The sequence below is a fragment of the Achroia grisella genome, unplaced genomic scaffold, assembly GCF_030625045.1.
Source record: "Achroia grisella isolate CSIRO2021 unplaced genomic scaffold, CSIRO_AGI_Agris_v1 utg474, whole genome shotgun sequence".
Classification (NCBI taxonomy): Eukaryota; Metazoa; Arthropoda; class Insecta; order Lepidoptera; family Pyralidae; genus Achroia; species Achroia grisella.
The window spans coordinates 1,696,935-1,710,624 of NW_026712878.1; the positions used below are offsets into that span (position 1 = coordinate 1,696,935).

At 30.7% G+C, this 13,690-nt stretch overlaps 1 protein-coding gene across 1 annotated transcript in view; it reads right to left on the reverse strand.

Annotated features, from left to right (window-relative positions):
• The window catches only part of LOC131845481 (uncharacterized), a 35,439-nt gene that overhangs the window by 15,188 nt on the left and 6,561 nt on the right, over positions 1 to 13,690 (reverse strand). The window lies entirely within an intron of this gene.

Below are 13,690 nucleotides of genomic sequence, written 5' to 3' on the forward strand. Positions count from 1 at the left end.
ACACGGAATTAATTAACTGCACGTACCGTTTTGAAAGTGACATTCTGAAATATTTTTAGCAAAAAATTCGCGTGTCGAGGCATAGCAATAACTGGCAAATGCTCGTGTTTTCGTTAATGAAACCAAAGACACGACAATTAACGTTCCTCAAGAAGAAAAAAATAATATTTCAGTGTCAATTATTTTTGGCTTGACGAAAAAATTTAGGTATACCAGTGCCTTAATTTGTAATTCGGTAGTTAGTTTGCGCATTGTCTATCAACCATTTAAGAGTAGCAGAGGCTAACTCATAGGATTCGCAATTGTAACTGTTAAGTAGTAGGTATATAATTGAAAAAAAATGTAGATTTTAATACGTTTATAATGGGAATTTTTACTAACATTGTTATATAATAATATAAGGCCCAGGTTGATTGAATGATATATTGAAAAAAATACAGTCTTTATATACCCAGATGGGGTGACTAAGGTGACTTCAATCTAGACACGCGGTAGCGTGTCAAAGCCGAGTTTCAAGTAAACTGGCAAGCAGCACCGTGTGTATATTTACACGAACCATTTGGAGCCACTTTTGACCCCCTCATAACTCAAAAACTCTTTCACACAAACCTGTCAAATTTGGTTCATATATTGAGACTTGTGAGATAAATATGTGTTCCAAATTTCATAAACATATCTCAAACGGTTATTTAGATATTAATGTCCAAAAATCGTCATTTTTATCACTGATCAACTATAGATCAAAATTATAACCCACTTCCAGATGACCTAGGAAGTTCAAATTTGGCATGCAGATAGGTAATTAGGTGAATATAAAGGAAAAAATCTGAAACTGGTAAATTGTTATCATTTTACTACAATTTTTCACTTTAATTGATTCTATTTCAACTTATACTGGACGAATACTAAAATTCTATGAAAACGTCGATAGCCACGAATTGACATTGATCCCTGGCGAAATATCTCATCTTGTACTGGACGGAAACTAATATTGTATGAAAACGTCGATCATTACCAATTTACGTTGACCCCTTCACATCAGTGTCGATAACTAGCAAACTTCAAATATTGCATTGAGCGGTAAACACTAGTTGCTATAATTTAGATTCTGTCTAAAATATACTCGTACTTATAACTAGGAGTATAGTCGAATTTCGTATTTATTATGTTATTAACTGAGATTTGGTATTAATTATTGTTTCAATATTTAGCGCACATCGATAGTGTAAAATCATTATTTTTATAAATAATGATTAAATAATAGGCATTTCGGTATAGGGCGCCGCGGCGGCGCCGTGTGGGAGCGGTGCGATAAAACTCAATGTTTTGTTTTTCGATATCTAACCTATAAGGTTGCGATTTATGCTACGAAATTCATAGCTTTCTTAAATTATACTTATATATTTGTGGTTATATTATTATTACATTATTTTAGTAAATACGTATGGTATAGACAATAGTTTAAACCAAAAATTAATAACAATTTTAGTATAGTTATAAGTAGGAATGTATAGTTAACTCGAGAATGAGAACTCATTGGTAACAAATTGTTTTCTTGAGAATTCAATAGATAACAGTCAATTTGTTACATAATCGTCTTTACTAACTATAACGTGTCAATACGAAATTTCAGATATTAAATAATGTATATGTTGAAAGAGAACAATTCCGTATTTGCTTAACATATGCTATTACTATCCACAAATCACAAGGCCTTAGTTTTAGCAGTCCTCTTCTCAACATAGGCTCCTCTATATTTAATAAAGGGCAGGTTTACGTTGGACTCTCCAGAGTTAAAACCTTAGATGGAGTAGGTACGTCTTAACAATTTAGATCCAAGTCACGAGAGCTCTATTGTAGAGTACAACCATCTGTGGACGTTATACCGCCCCGATTTGCCCAAAAATTCCTGATACTGAATTGGCAATGCACTTGAACATTTAAAAGTTACAAGAAAATATAGAAAATAACACAAAAAAAGACAATTATACCCCGTAAATATACGAAAATACAGTAATTTATCAAAAATAATTTGGTATTCATTTAGTTATATTAGTTATAAATAAGTACCTCGTATAATTTATGTACAAAAAGTAATGATATCCCATCAAAAACATAAATGTGAAATGATAGCCGAGTTTAATATATATACCTTGATTGTTGACTTCTACGACAAAAGAGATGAGATCTAAATGGGTGCCAAGTTCAATGGTCTGTCCTGAAATGTATTTATAACAATATAAAATATCATTTCTTCTTATAACTTAGGATAATATACTGTAGCCTTCGCAAGTTCTAAACATGTTACTTGTCGGTTCCTATTTTAATATTAGTACTAACTAGCAATAGAAAGTAATAATTGGTATATGAGAACTGGCCAAGTTAGACCTTAGGCTACAGTATATTATCCTAAGTTATAAGAAGAAATGATATTTTATATTGTTATAAATACATTTCAGGACAGACCATTGAACTTGGCACCCATTTAGATCTCATCTCTTTTGTCGTAGAAGTCAACAATCAAGGTATATATCATAATATTAAACTCGGCTATCATTTCACATTTATGTTTTTGATGGGATCTACATTTACTTTAAATTCAATAACACTAATCGCCTCGGCAGTCTAGCGGTTTAGTACACCATCTTACTTTCGATGTTCACGGGTTCTATTAAATCATTTCTATTCATAAGTATAATTGTTTGTATTTACATATTTAAAAAACTGAATTTAACTATCAGTTGTTTAGTACCCACAAATGGTGCTGTGTGTAATATGTCGGGTTATACTTGAAATTATTAGGTACTTTAATGGGGTGGATATATTAAAATATTTTTTGATATAAAGATATTATATTTTAATAAATTTATGTGGTAAATATTGCAGTATATAATTGATAACTGCTTATGTAGGAGCAAAACAACTTTGTTTTCAATGTAGGAGGTACCAGGTAACATCACAATGTAATAAACGTAAAAAGTCCTATTCATGGTATCTACTCGTAGATCGGCAATTGTTATTACTTTCCATCAGGTGGTCCATGATGTTGTTTAACATTACAATTATACATATATAAAAAAAATGTTGTTCACACGCATGGCACGACGCGACAGTAAAACATCTGACCACTGACCGGTAGGCTTGACCGACAGACACACTTTAAGAGAACACTTTTATAATCCAAATGACTCTAGTTTTCCCTTACGATAAAACCGGACCGGTTATTCTGACACTAAGTAATACTTGTTTGACGTGTTAATAGTGAACTTTGAATTATCAATATTTTTGCATTTTGTAATGTATGCACTTGGTTGATTAGCTTTTTTCATAAAAACAAGTAATATACCTATATAATAATGTTATTTTCTATAAAATTAAGAAAACATCCAGAAAGAAAGTTACTAAAACGTTCAATAGAATTAATCTTTATTCTATCGCCATACTTACAATCTAAAAACCAAGGAGTATCTATAATCACGAATCTCTGTAATTTGTATAAAACAAGATTATAATGGTCATGTTATTTTCTATGTTTAATTATAATAAGTAAGTCGGAATGACCAATTACGTAATGATCCACCATGTTTTAGGGAGCAAAATAATTAAAATAGGGAACTAAAAATATAATTTTTCACTTTATTCAAGGCTAGATATTTAGCAATACCTATATTAATTGGGAATAATTGTCGTAGATATATTAAATAAAGTGATACTAATAGACAATTTTTTCTTTTTCTTTATAATAGGTAAATAAATTGTAAACTAACCATTATTATCGCAATAATTATTCGGTTTGAGTTTTTCCTCATAAAAGAAGAACTGATCTTCAATTTGAGCAGTTCAATTAAGCAGAACATGAAAAACAGTTGATACGTAAATGAAGAAAGTTATGCAGTTTTATATAATTGTTACATATTTTATATGATACAATTAACACTTGATATGTATGACAAATTTTATAGCTACTGGCACGCATACGTTATGTGTTAATTACATAAATATAATGGCTTTTTTTATTAAACTTGCTAAAGTCATCCAACGTCACAACTATGTGTCGTTTATGTGACAATGTAACATTATAAGTACATTAATGTTATGTATTACGTCAGATATTAGTTACAGAGATATTATATTATACACCTCTATTAGCAGAATATAATAAAGGTACATAGAATACTTTATGTCAATGACGATAAAAAACAATGGCAGATAACAGTGTTTTGCCTGCAGTAAATGTTGTTTTAAGGGATGTATACGGGATGCACTCTGCCTGTCCTAACGCAGTACTCCGAGGTGGCACTAGTATAAGATAATGACGTTGAGGATGAATTCGGGTCAACCAGTACGTCATGTCGAATTGGCAATGGAGTCGTCAGCCATCTTACTAACAACCCCATTCTCCCCTGTGCTAATAATATAAACTGGTGATAGACAAATGAGTGACCTTTCAAACAGAATCATATAATTTAGCTCATTGTGACGAATTTACTCTGAAAAACGCCGCCGAGATCAATCTAACATAGTCATATTGCTTTTTTGGGATGATAATGGAATGGTGTACCCTCTTGCGCAAACTGTTTACACTGGAAGGGCACCAGTGAAGGATCATAGGAATAGCATGAAGTTATGTCAGTTTATCCATAGTGGCATATTTACCAGAAATTTACCACGGTGCTTTCAGGGGAACCTGACATGGTATGTCACTAGCAATGGGGCTACTACTCTCGTTATTAATAATTCCCTAACCCTCTATAGTTATATTGTTACCAGAAACTATAACGACATCTGCATTCCAAAAAAAGTCAACACTCGTCTTTCCTTCTTCCCGGAAACGTATAAGTTAGGTATATTTCAACAGGTTACTTGTTCCATTCAAGTACCATTAAACATGATTACACAAAACAGTTCTATGATATTAGCCACAGCGTCCGATAAAACGCGAGCCGCCATCCGTTCCGCTTTCCAGAGACGGCTCGTGCGGCCACCGTCGAGATTCTCGTGATCACAGATGTATAATATCGCGAGATGATTATGTATTACGTTCATTTTAATATCGATATCGTAATCTATGATATTATTATATATTACTGTAAACAAGCTATGTATCATATAATATCATTATTGAATGAGAAATTATTTCTAAATTTGAATCTTACTTGGCGCAGCATTATGCTAAGTTGTGGTCCAGTGGACTCTGTTTAGTAATGTGTGTAAATTATTGTTTGTATTTTTTTTTGTCATTATAGTTGTGTCAGAACGAGTCAATAAAATTCTATTCTATTCTATTTGTTTTAATCATAAACATTTATATGCGATAAATATGATATACAAAAGTTTGGTAAATATTTATTTAACTTTCCACATATTTGGGCGTTTAAGGTAAAATATGAGGTTCGAGACGAATCAGTATTTTTGATCGTAATTTGAACGCTATTCAAATTACTCGAAGCTCACGTTTTATTTTAAATGATGTAATCTGAAAATATATGGTTATTATGTTGCTTCTTTGTAAGACCAAGCTTAGGTCTCGTACTTAAGCTTGGTCTTACAAAGATTTCAAAAAAAAACAATACTTAGTATTAATACTCAGTAAAGAATTCTTTTCACCAATATCTCCATTACCGAAGCACTTTGGTGACAAAATCATTAATTATAATGTATTAGAGAAGATATTTTCTACTGTCATTGAAATGATTAATGCATGCTAGTGAGTGTTTTTTTAGAAATGGCCATATGAATACATTATATAATGTATAGTTCCGTCCAAAATAAGCTGTGGAATCTTTTTTTTATACCTATTAATAAGATTGTAATGCTGCAAAGCTGAAACATTTTTGGGAGTGAGCATAATAATGATCGAAGGAGAGATTAATGAAAGATTTTATTTGTAACAGTAATGTACAAGGTATTATGTATTAACAAAACTAAAATGAATTACGTAAGATATAAAATTGGCAACTACAATAAAATATTAATAATTTTTATTCAATTAATTAAAAATAGCTTTTGAGTTGTTATTTCATTAGACTTATCCGTCTTTTCGGAATACCGATTCAACCAAGAAGAATGGTTGACGTTATAATTTAACTACAGTCATCATCACTACATTTTCTAATATGCATCTTTTGTACTTGTACAGTATCAAGCCAGTTGACCTGTGACCACGATGTTTGTAAAAGCGTCAAAATATCTATCTATCTAATAATAGCACTTACATAATACTATCATATTAAATAGTGGCTCGGTTCTCCAACATGCTGCCCAACTTAATGTAGGAGCACTGCTGGCTGGTGATATATCGGCGCTACCGTGGCAAATTGCCGTCATCAGGGCCTTGACCACAGAGACAATTTACATTTATATTATTATCTCATATGTATATCAGTGTCTTAGGTATTTGTACTATGGGTTGTTAAGAGCTTGAATTTATAAAATAAATGAATATCTCGTTTGTACATATTAAGCATATATGATATAGCGTACAATTGTAAGAAATAATTTAAAAAAAGTTTAAAATGGTGTTTTATCTTATGTACTGTAAATACTGTGCTTATATTATATTTTACTTTTATATAATATAAAAGACTAATGGAAGAAAAAAATCGTATTTTATTAATTTTATGTCTCTTCTAGGTAATATAATTCTTCATGATCATGACACCGATTGACTTTTGATTTCGAGTGCATAACTATTAATGTTAACAGTGAAATTATTTGCACTTTTATGTGTACTTAGGTTACGCATATGTATTATGTGGTCATGGTGGTGAGTATATGTGGTGGAAAATCTGATCTGAATCTCAAATATGAAGCTAAATATTTAATTGGGAAGCGGGTTCAATTTAGTAAATTTTGTCAATAATATTCCTTGAAGTTCGAGAAATAAATATTATTAAGGGAAAGCAATGGAAATACGTATACGTCCTCAATTATTTACATAATCTTCCTAATTATCAATTTAAAAAAATATAGAATAATAGACCACATTGAGGTAGAATATGTGTTGTTATTAAATATTATTATTATTAATTTGACATGGTACATAGCTAGTAACGGCGTCACTAGCCGCTACTGCTATCTTCTCCCTTTCCGTCTTGTAGAATGTATTAGAGCGGGGAAGAATGGGAAAGAATGGAATAGAATAGTTAAGAGAAAACTAAAAGAGGATGAAAGGAAAATATCTTTTAAAAATATTAACGTAAGATTGTCATTGTATATCGAAACTATTGCAGCGAACTCCTTTCCTTGATTGCTTTTTATATTACTTTATAATTATCGTCGATTGCATATTTTTTTTAAATAATTTATTATATATGAATTTTCAACTATCTCGGTATTTTTCCTCTTAAAGCCCTCAATACTTCTCACTAATCAAGTATCTCCCTTTCAACTATATTGCATGTGATACGAACTTCAATGTACCAGTTAGTAAATAATATAAACTAATGATCAACTTTACAATCTTCGCTACAGTCAAGCATCCTAGACTCATCTTTATCTAGAATGTTGAATCTGTCATTTCGATTGATTGATGACGACCCAGTGTCAACCAAGTAATCAGGACCAACAAGAGTACTCGGAATAATATTTCTTTTTATATAAATATCATGGTCTATATCATGGTCACCCTTATGGTCAGAAAACCATTACAAGTAGAGGGTGATAGTACTATTCTGCTGTATGTGAGCGTATAGTAATATTTTTTTTAATAATGAATGGCTAACAATCTGATGGCTTGCCTGATGGTAAGCCATGACTACTTGAAAAGCATTAGCACCTAAAGAAAACAAAAAAAATAAATGGAGTCCGCTTTGGTTTAAAGTTTTTCAGTAAGACTCATATTGACGAAACAGTTTGTTACATATGAGTGTAATGTCCATGTTAAAATAATAAAATGTATAAATGAAAAAGTGTCTGTCGGTCTGACTGTTTAGATGAATATATCTTATTCAAATAGATATGAATATTAAGATGACGAGAAGTATTGCGAAGACGGATATACGTCAATATTATATAAAAATTAATCTGGAGGGGTTGGAATAAGGGGTGAAAGTTTGTGCAGTCGAGATCACGGGTAACACCTAGTATTATATATGTCAACGTATGTCTGACTGTTTGGTGCCTTTTCCCGATAAATAGCTGAACAAATTATAATGAATTTTGTATAACAAAATGTATTAAATAATTTATTTTTAAAATCTGGAAGAGGATGAAATAGGGTATGAAAGTTTATGGAAACGACGGGTAACAGCTAGTAAATATGCACTATGTTGATATAAACAAGATATTAAGCAAAACTCATCGCCAGTGGAGATGCAAACAAATTGTGCAAATCCACTTTCTCCGGGAAAACCGTTACTCATACGCGGATACGTTGCGCTGATAACTTCATTGTAGTGGCAAAATTTCTTCATACTTTAAATTTTTTAACAAATTCTTTATTTTTAGAGATCTGTAACAGACCACAAATATCTTGACTTATACTATATCAATAATTAGTCGTCTGGAATAGCAACGCGTGATTGGTATCGCGGGTGTCACATATAACGTAATATCCGTAGTGCTGTTCATAGTGTTCATGCATTCCAATTACATATAAAAAATATAATATAATATAATCTAATATATAAAATTCTCGTGTCACAATGTTAGTTACTATACTCCTCTGAAACGGCTTGACTTGACATTTTTATGAAATTTTATATGCATATTCAGTAGGTCTGAGAATCGACTATTATCTATTTTTCATACCCCTAAGTAATAACATCTGTCCACCCCTAACATATTTTTTTTATTTTGTGGGCAAAATTTTTCATTTATATATTTTTATTATGTGTGATTAAAAAATACATGCAACCCTAAATGTTCACCCTTCTATCACCAACCCCAATTATACTATATATTTTCTAGCATGATTAATTTATATTTATAAAAGTTTGCCGGGACAGCTAGTATAATATAATAATATCTCAGGACAATTCACACAGTGCCAATTAATCCCGGTAAACAGAGCTTGTATTATGGGTACCAGACTACTAATATAAATATATAGATATTTTTTTTGTAAATACATACATAATATACATAGAAAACAAATAGACCGATTGAAACAATTATACTATATAAATGTGTACGTGTATACATGTATAAATGTTTGTATATTGCAACGAAACGAACCCGCGACCATCAGATATAAAGCGGTGTACCAAAGGTCACGGTGGTCTAGCAGTTTAGCACACCGCTTTACTACTGACGGTCACGGGTTCGATTTCTCGCACGGTACAAATATTTGTATTCATGAGTATGATTGTTTGTGTCAGACTGGATGTTTTCTATGTATATTAAAAAAAATCAAAAATTCAAATTCAAAAATCATTTATTCATGTAGGACATTTCAGCCGCTTATGAACGTCAAGTTTTTACATTAGAATTTTTTTTCCCTACCGTTTACGTATACCTATTATGTACGTATTTACTAAAAAAACTTATCCATGTATTTATATCAGTTGTCTAGTACCAATAACACAAGCTGTCCTTACCTTGGGACTAGATGGCGGTGTGTGAATTGTCCAGAGATATTATTATCTTAATATATAATATTATAAACGCGAAAGTTTCTAAGTATGGATGTTAGTTCCTCTTTCATGCAAAAACTACTGAATGGATTGTGATGAAACTTTACAGTAATCTAGAGGCTATAATTTATATTGAAATTTATATATTTAAAAAATAACGCGGATGAAACCGCGGGCACAGATAGTATATTATAATTTGAATGTAAAAAATATATGTAAGGGCACAATGGTAAGAAACTAGTACATAGATAAATGTCACAGTCTGATTTTTTTGGTATCGTTCTTTAATTCATAGCGTCACTTAGCGGAACAATTACTAATAATACTAATTAATTGCAACTATATTTGTCACACATACAAGTATAGTGTGGGAATACAATGTAGACATAATGGGTGTAATTTGTTGCTAAAGCGCGCAACATGCGGTTGAGGGCATTTGAAACAGTCTTTATACGTAGCTCGTTTCGCTCACTTACCATAGTGTAAATGTAATAGACAAATGTAGACATTTGTATTGGCAGCTTGTATTCATACAAAAATAATTCTGAACTACATTTATTTAAAAGAGCAATAAGCAAGTTTTTAACCTAATTAACCTAATGAGTGATAGAATAAAAAATATGATTATTCCAAAGTGCTTTCATTAAGTTTATTTACTAACATGTAAATACTGACTTAAAACCTTGACTTTAGAATGAATTAATATTGATATACATAATTATTATTAATTTATTCTATTCATTAATTATACTATTCTAACTTCATAATATAGAGAATATGTTTTATACAATATTAATAAAATTATTATACAAATTTTACTTCTGAATTAATAACGATATTGACATTAACAGGTTAAACTAATATTGATACTGAACTATTGTATAGCGAACGCATGATATACTTACGCCGTGACATCTCCATGCCTCTTTGTCTTGGTAAGATAAAGAGGCATGGAGATGTCACTGCGTGTGTCGTAGCAATAGATTTGTAAGATATTCAGTTAAGACTCGTTTGATACTTTGTTTGTCTACCTTTAGATGCGCTAAATCTACAAGTCCAGTGTCTTGTTAGAGTTTAGATTATAAGTAAGTACGTAACATTACATTTAATTAGCTGTTCCCGCGATTTATAGTTTTATCAAAATCCGTTTAGTAGATTTTGCGTGAAAGAGTAACAAACTTTCGGAATAGAGTATTAGGAAGATAATATATTACAAACATGTGTTTGTAAGTGCATGCATTGAGGTAGATAAATAGTGAAATCACATTTTACCAAACATCGATATAAGTGAAAGTGTTCGAAAGGCATTTGTGAACTAATGAAAATAAAAGTGTATCACGAAATTGGTGACACCTACTGATACAATACATAATGATAATAGAGCTTAAAGTATTAGCAGTTAAGCTCAATTTTGAATATTGAGTGACTTATACATTTAGAATGTCTGCGTCAGTGATATGTAATTACTTACTTCCATCACATGCCTCTGCCAATTAGTAGACACAGGTGATAGAAATAATTATGTACTCAAATAAGTTAATAATTGTAAATAATTTTATACAAATCAAAGAAAATAATTATATAAATTAATAATTTAATTATTATTATATTCCATTTAGTATATCGTGCATTGCTGGCAATATTGACATATAAGTTTGTTTTTATATTTAATATTGTTAGGATTGGCGGTTTTAAGCATAGTTTAGCCGTGACTTGGCGTAAATTAGGTTATAACGTAATTTTCTCTCGTATTAAACTACGTGCAACTTCTGTTGCTTTTTTATAATTCATAAGTTAGTCAAATAGATATATAAAAAGTATTTATTATGCGACTCTTTCACATAATTAATTTTATATCTAAATATCATAAATGTATCGCACCCGTGCGATACATTTATGTTCTCCGTATTACCACTTTTAAATAAAAAAAATCTATTAGTATTCTTTTGGACACTTGTCTAACCACTTTGTTACTTTATGTACATATTGTAAACACTTTGAAGTGATTTGTTTGCCATAAGATATTGTTGAACTACTACATTTTTATTCCTCAACTTGAAACTCCAAAAACAACTATTTTAATTCAATGTAGGTGTATCACTATCCACACCAGATATAATCCTGTATTTTAAAATTGTCTCTGACATATCAACTGTAGATGTCGAGGTGAACGAAATATATTGATTCCGTGCGCAGCCGTGACTGGTTGCTTGTACGTAAAATAATAAACACGAAAGTATGCATATGTAAATGCATGGATGGATGTTTAGATTTTTTTAATTGTTTCACGCAAAAACTTTTACACGGATTGGAAAGAAATTTGGAACGAAGCTAGGATGCCTCTTTAACCGAATTTCTGTGTTCAGCGTCGAGGGACACAGCTAGCGAATATATAATTAAAAGTCGAAGAAGCGACCGTAATTCATTTAGCAATCTTCCAGTCTAAGTCTAATGACTTTTACTTCAATAATTTCTTGTTTCTTTTTGAATCCACTTGCGGTTGACACATTTTCAGGTAATTTCCAAGATGTCTACAGAATACAAAGTACCTACTTCAAAATCTAGAGATATTAGAAAGCGCAACTTTTTAAATATTCTTGACGCATTTTTCCATTTGCTGAGAATATTTAAACTCGTATTGCATTGACAACGAGCGTGGGTATATGTGGGTCATCTTCTTTTTAGGATTCAGATGGATTTAGATGTCAAATGTACGTTAGAGGTCAACAGTTAGCGAGTTAGGTTTATAGATTGTGCCATAGAAGTCGGTAAGTTCTGGTCTAATAATATTTAGGGTACCAATGATATGAGAGAAGATAAAAAAACTCGAGGTCAGTTTATGATAGCTAATACTAATATACAGAATATTACAGTCACATACAGTTATATACACATGCATTATAAACTTACACAGTTAAAAAGTAATCTTATATACATATTATCATCTGACTACTGAAGGGAATTTCAAGTTAAAACTACTGAAACACATATAGCACACGGCATCTTTTTTATTAAATAAAATATGTTGGTATCCGTTCTCGTGATACAAACTATCTTCATGCAACATTTCATGAAGATAATTCAAAATACCTACAGATTGACAGACTCATTACCAATTATAATACATATATAATTTTGAATGATTGTTAAAGATATATGTAAATATCTGTTTCGTGCTAACTTATTGTCTCAATATCAATGAAAATATTAAGACGTAAAGGAAATGAGAATAAATACAGCAGAAATAAAAAAATGATCACTAATTAAAAATATAACAAAATACTCTATGCCTTCGTTTAAGATGTCTGGCAAGTTATGGAAATTAAATGTTTATATACAGACATACTAAGTTTGCGTCGCTCTCCGTGATTTTATTATTCACAGTCTCGTAAACGAATCAGTTTGACACACAAACCCACGGAATGACATTTCATCTAGGTTTACAGAACAGCCGTGCTGGGAAGTTTTAGAAGTCTCTAGAGAAAACCTTATTGTACAGAAATGTGATTCTGTTATGTTTGAGACAAAGAACCATGTTTCATAGTTAAATATTAGGACGTTTTGTATATACTTTGTTTATAAATTGGCATTTCCGATGTTCGATTTTGTTACCTGATAATATAACACCTCATTTTAAAAAAGTATAAGATTCGATTCCCACACAATGCAAATTCTAATATCAATGAGTATTGTTGTTTATTTCTTTACGTATTCTAATTATTATTATAATTTGCTAATAATAATAATTTGAGTACTTAAAGAAACAAACAAGTTGTTTCTTTAAGTACTCAAATTATTATTATAAATTGTATTAACAAAAATTATTTGAATAATACCTAAGCTTTTAAGACTAAATGGCGCTGTGTGAATTGTACAGAAGTTATAATTTATTTATGTATAATAAAAATATATATATTTGACCAGTTGTTTTAATATTTTTTAAATGAAATTGATATAATTAAATAATGGAAACAGTCATCATAATATACAGAACATTTAAAAAAATATCGCTAATAATTTTAATACATCTGCACAATCTCAATTTGAAATACAATAACAAATATATAGGTCGTTGGGTACCTAACCCAAAATTGTGAATAGCAATACACTGCTTT